Source organism: Carlito syrichta, unplaced genomic scaffold, assembly GCF_000164805.1.
Source record: "Carlito syrichta isolate Samal-C Ts95f unplaced genomic scaffold, Tarsius_syrichta-2.0.1 Scaffold124533, whole genome shotgun sequence".
Classification (NCBI taxonomy): Eukaryota; Metazoa; Chordata; class Mammalia; order Primates; family Tarsiidae; genus Carlito; species Carlito syrichta.
In genome coordinates, this window is record NW_007068629.1 from 113,363 (window position 1) to 119,444 (window position 6,082).

General features: G+C 36.5%; 1 pseudogene across 1 annotated transcript; it reads left to right on the plus strand.

The window, feature by feature from the left end:
• The first annotated feature begins 4,055 nt into the window (after positions 1-4,055).
• LOC103249937 lies at positions 4,056-6,076 on the plus strand (annotated as a pseudogene). Its single transcript, XR_002481396.1, has one exon. The product of XR_002481396.1 is annotated as a polypeptide N-acetylgalactosaminyltransferase 1 pseudogene (transcript).
• The last annotated feature ends 6 nt before the right edge of the window (positions 6,077-6,082 follow it).

A 6,082-nucleotide genomic window follows, 5' to 3' on the forward strand; every position in this document is an offset into this window, starting at 1 on the left:
TGCCTAAGCCAGGACTGGCATATATCTTGTTGTGATTCCATAGTGTTGTACATATGATGCTTTCCATGAAATCCTCTATCATTAGGGGCAACAAGATCAATAAAATATATAAGCAATAAAGTGAATGAATAACTTTGGGCAATAATTGTGGGATCTCCCTTTAGCACCTCACCATTGGCATTTCTTTCTCTTAACTCCTGCCCTCATTATTTCTTCCACTTTTTACTCATTCATTTTCGTCATCCTTTCCTTTTATTTTTATCCTCCTTTCATTTTCTTTACCTTTCTTGTCCTTCTCCTGTCTAATACCTGTGAGTTGTAATTCATAAAAATAATAGGTGGGTATAAAATGTAGTTCTACTAATCATTAATCACAATGATTAAATATAGTTTTTTTCTCCAATACTTGCTAGGATGGAGACATAAGAGCCTTCACCAAAAGTTTTGTTCAATAGTAGAAAATAATTATAAATTTTAATTATCAGAAAATGGCTAAAATTTGAAGCTAGCTATAATTATAATTGCTCATAATAATGGTTGTCTTAAGACCCTTGCCTTATCTAACCTAATTCTGAGTTTCAGTAGTTATCCAGAGAGTTTGATAAATATTATCTAGGTCTTATAAAGGATTTACTAGTTTCAGATGGCACAAGCTTCTGCAGCTGAATTTAACTGTTTCTGAACTATAGTTTTTCCAGTTATGTGATATCCTTTTAAGTTACATTTTTAATATCTGTCTTAGAAAAGAGTTGAATTTTTATTTGTCAAATTTTAATGTCAGTCAATTTGTGATGAGATGGGTTTCTATAAATTTGTAATTTTTGAACATTTTCTTTCTGAGATACATATTTCTGTGAATTAAACTTGAGTATAATTAACTAGGACTTTATTATAGCTCTGTCCCTTGTTATCACAGATATGCATTCTGTTTTTTTTATAATAGCTTTTCAAATACTAATAATTTTATAATTAACTGACATACTAACATGTCCAGAAAGATTCCAATACTGCTTTTCTTAAATAGGTTGAGTATTCTAACATTAAGGATATTTTTGTCTTTTTTCTTCTCTCAGTGCTATTATGTTAAAATTGCAACAAAACTTACACCAATTGAGTAACACTATCTTGATGCTCTACACAATGTGATGCATCTTGAGCTCCTGCAAACTCACTCCAGGTACTATCTCAGATTCAGTATGGAATTTGATGTAGCAAGGAACTGAAACTAGGAAAAATTAAATAGCTGATTACTCTAACACAGTCAGTAATTGGATTAAAGACTAAAAATATATTTAAAAATGAACAGACCACTGAAAACTGGCAAAAGTTTAAAATTCTTGCAGAGGGTGATATTCTTCACACTCTACGGCACTATAAGTTACACATCAGAACATGTTGCTGCCACATGATACAGAGGTCGCAAGTAAGGCTATATATGGCATTTTCTTTCTTCTTCATAGGCATTTTATTCTCTTTTCCAGAGAAGTCTCTAGGCCAAGCATGGAAAATTCAGAGTGCTTGACATCACATCTTTCTCCCATCCTATTACCATGCCACATGCACTTTGAATATTATTCCCAACACAGGCATCAGATACCAACTACTAATTGAGAAGCACTGACAACGAGATAGTCACTTCCTACTTCATAATTCTGATCATTAAACACTTTCCACTTAAGTTTCCTCCAATAGAGTTGCATTGGATAAAGGGAAAAAAAACACACATTTCTTTCCTTTTCTTTTGGATGTTTTTTACAAAATTTGTTGTTTGTTTATTCTTTAAATTATTTAAAAACAAAATGGGGCAAAATAAAGTAAAAAAGTTGAGAAAAAATAGAAATTTCATAAAATTGTTGTGGAATTACATAGTGATGATGAATGTGGAGTTTTGTGAACATCACTGCAGGCCACCGAATTATACACTTTAAAAGAGTAAGCTTTATGGTATATAACTTATATTCTAATAAAGTTGCTATTTTTAGAAAGTATTAAAATCTTAAAGAAATTTTGTTGACTTTGCCTTCAAAATACATCTAGAGTTTGACAACTTATCATCACCACAACTTATCATCACCACTTCCCTCCTTGGGCCATTAACATCTCACCTGCCTGATCTTCTGCTTCAACTCTCCAGTCCCTGCCCTACCCGCACAATCAATGTCCTGTTTTCAACATAACAGCCTAATTAATTATTTTAAAAGCCAGATTATTCCTGTAGGGTTTGACCTTTCTAACCTCCTGTCTTCTACTTTCCTGCTCTGACACATTAGCCTTCTTGCTCTACCTCATACTCACCAAGCTACTTCACCTGTATCTGAGCTTCAAGTCTCATTCTTCCAAGTTTCATCAGGTAGAAGGGATACATTCTAGAGATCTAATATACAGCACGGTTGCTATAATTAATAGTACGGTATTTTAGGTTTAAAATTGGCCAAGAAAGATCTTAAATATTCTTGCCACAATAGAAAGGTAACTATGTAAAGTGATGGATGTGCTAAATAACTTGAGTGTAGTAGTTATTTCACGATGTATATGTACATCAAAACATTACACTGTATCTTTAAATATATGTAAATTTATGAATAAAATTTTTAAAAAGGGAATGTTTTTTTTCAGCATCTTCATAATTCATTCTTATCTCCAGTAAGTTTTTGCTCAAATGTCACTTTTTCATCAAGGCCTAACCCAAACACTATTTAAAATAGTATCATGTCCAAGCTGAGCACTGTGGCTCACACCTGTAATTCCAGCACTTTGGGAGGTAGAGGAAGGAGAATTGCTTGAACCCAGAGGTTCAAGATCAGCCTGGATGAGACCTCATCTCTACAATAAATAAAATATTTAGCCAGGTGTGGTGGTACACATCTATGGTTTCAGCTATTTGAAAGGCTGAGGCAGAAGCATCACCTCAACCCAGCAGGTTGAGGCTGTGGTGGCCATGAGTGTGTCGCTGCACTCCAGTCTGGACAAAGCAAGACTCTACTCAAAAAAATAAAATAAATAAACAGTATCATTACTATATACACTAAAAACTGTGTATTATTGTATTGAAGATGAGGTTGAAAACATGATTTAAGAGAGGAATAGTGTACAAAAATAAATACACAATGTCTAAATCCAAATCTCAAAAAATATAATAGTAGTAGGTTTTTTGAAAGCATGGATGCCCTTATACAATCTGATATGTAAGATTATGCTTACAACTTTATAGTATGCCTATGTAATATATTGTCAAACTTATCTATGTGTCTGTCTCCCTCCACAAATGTGTATTTTCTATGAGGAATGAGTTTTTCTGTCCACAGATAAATCATGTGAGCCTAAAACAGTGTTTTTGGCTTATCATAGGTGCTCAAGAAATATTTATTGAATAAAATAAAATTTCCTTATTTTAAAATTTAAATCTTCTTGTGGAGTACAGTTCAGGGTTAGGTGTACAAATGTTCATTATGCAGGTACCCATGTTGAGGAGGTGTGATCCCCCTCCCTTGGCAGTTTTCCAATACTGCCAATTCCATTCCCCTCCTCCTCTGGCAGTTTCCCTCTACTGCCAATCCCTTTCTTACAGTATTATGATAATTGGTCAAAGTCCACTTGTGAGTGAGAACATATGGTACTCTGTTCTTTGTTTCTGTGATAGATCACTCAGTATGATAGACTCTAAATCCATCCAAGTTGCTGCAAAGTCCATATGTTTGTACTTCTTTAAAAAAATAAATAAATAAAATTTAAAAATAAAAATAAGTGGCTGAGGAGGCAGCGTGGCGGCCCACAGCCCGAAAGTAGCACCCGTGCTGTGGCCCGCAGGACCCCATGGTGACCGCCTGGGCTGGGTCCAGGAGCGCCTGCGCCGCCACTGTCGTGTGCATAGCCAGGAGACGTGGATCTGGGATATGAATTCATTTGAAAAACCACTTTGGGGGTATGAACGCGATTTCTGATGAAACTGGATTGGAATAATTTTCATGATCTGTGTATATTTATATATACATATATTTAATATATATATAAATATATATATATATATTTTAATTTTGCATTTGACTTAAAGTGCCATGAGAAAATTTGCTTATTGCAAGGTGGTCCTAGCCACCTCCTTGATTTGGGTACTCTTGGATATGTTTCTGCTGCTTTACTTTAGTGAATGCAACAAATGTGATGAAAAAAGGAAAGAGGACTACCTGCTGGGGATGTTTTAGAGCCAGTACAAAAGCTTCACTTAGGTCCTGGAGAAATGGGGAAGCCAGTCGTCATTCCTAAAGAGGATCAAGACAAGATGAAAGAGATGTTTAAAATCAATCAGTTCAACTTAATGGTAAGTGAGATGACTGCACTCAACAGATCCTTACAAGATGTAAGGTTAGAAGGGTATAAAACAAAGGTGCATCCAGATAATCTTCCTACAACAAGTGTGGTGATTGTTTTCCACTATGAGGCTTGGAGCACACTTCTGCGAAATGTCCATAGTGTCATTAATCGCTCACCAAGATACATGATAGAAGAAATTGTTCTAGTAGATGATGCCAGTGAAAGAGACTTTTTGAAAAGACCTCTAGAGAGTTACGTGAAAAAACTAAAAGTACCAGTTCATGTCATTCAAATGGAGCAGTGTTCTGGATTGATCAGAGCTAGATTAAAGGGAGTTGCTGTGTCTAAAGGCCAAGTGATCACCTTCCTGGATGCTCACTGTGAGTGCACAGTGGGATGGCTGGAGCCTCACTTAGCCAGGATCAAACAGGACAGGAGAACAGTGGTATGTCCTATCATCGACGTGATCAGCAACGATACTTTCGAGTACATGGCAGGCTCCGATATGACCTATGGTGGGTTCAACTGGAAGCCAAATTTTCACTGGTATCCTGTTCCCCAAAGAGAAATGGACAGAAGGAAAGGTGATTGGATTCTTCCTATCAGAACACCTACAATGGCAGGAGGCCTTTTTTCAATAGACAGAGGTTACTTTCAGGAAATTGGAACATATGATGCTGGAATGGATATTTGGGGAGGAGAAAACCTAGAAATTTCCTTTAGGATCTGGCAGTGTGGAGGAACTTTGGAAATTGTTACATGCTCACATGTGGACATGTGTTTCGGGAAGCCACACCTTACACATTTCCAGGAGGCACAGGCCAGATTATCAATAAAAATAACAAGACTACTTGCAGAAGTGTGGATGGATAAATTCAAAAATTTCTTCTATATAATTTCTCCAGGTGTTACAAAGGTAGATTATGGAGATATATCATCGAGACTTGGTCTAAGGCACAAACTACATTGTAAACCTTTTTCTTGGTACCTAGAGAATATCCTGATTCTCAAATTCCACATCACTATTTCTCATTGGGAGAGATACGAAATGTGGAAACAAATCAGTGTCTAGATAACATGTCTAGAAAAGAGAATGAAAAAGTTGGAATTTTTCATTGTCATGGTATGGGAGGTAATCAGGTTTTCTCTTATTCTGTCAACAAAGAAATTAGAACAGATGACCTTTGCTTGGATGTTTCCAAACTTAATGGCCCGGTTACAGTGCTCAAATGTCACCACCTAAAAGGAAACCAACTGTGGGAGTATGATCCAGTGAAATTAACCCTGCAGCATGCGAACAGTAACCAGTGCCTGGATAAAACCACAAAGGAGGATAGCCAGGTGCCCAGCATTATAGACTGCAATGGAAGCCGGTCCCAGCAGTGGCTTCTTCGAAATGTCACCCTTCCACAAATATTCTGAGACCAGATTTACAAAGAAAAAACACAAGGATTGACTGGGCTACCTCAGCATACATTTCTGCCACATTCTTAAGTAGCAAAAAAGGGAAAGTGCTTTCCTCCTCTGCAGGATGTAAGGTTTATCAGCCATTAAAATTTAGACTCCTCTAGCTTTTCACTAGCTGTGAATCAGCCTTCCTGTCCACGGACGTGAAACTGCATTGGAGTGAGACTGTGCACACTGATGTTTACAAGATTGGAAGAGTCTTTCATCAAGAATCATGGTAAAGAATATTTAGACAATGAAACAATTCAACAAAATGTGCTTTCCGGGGAGCTACACCTCCTGTGTTTTGCTTGCACATCAATACTTT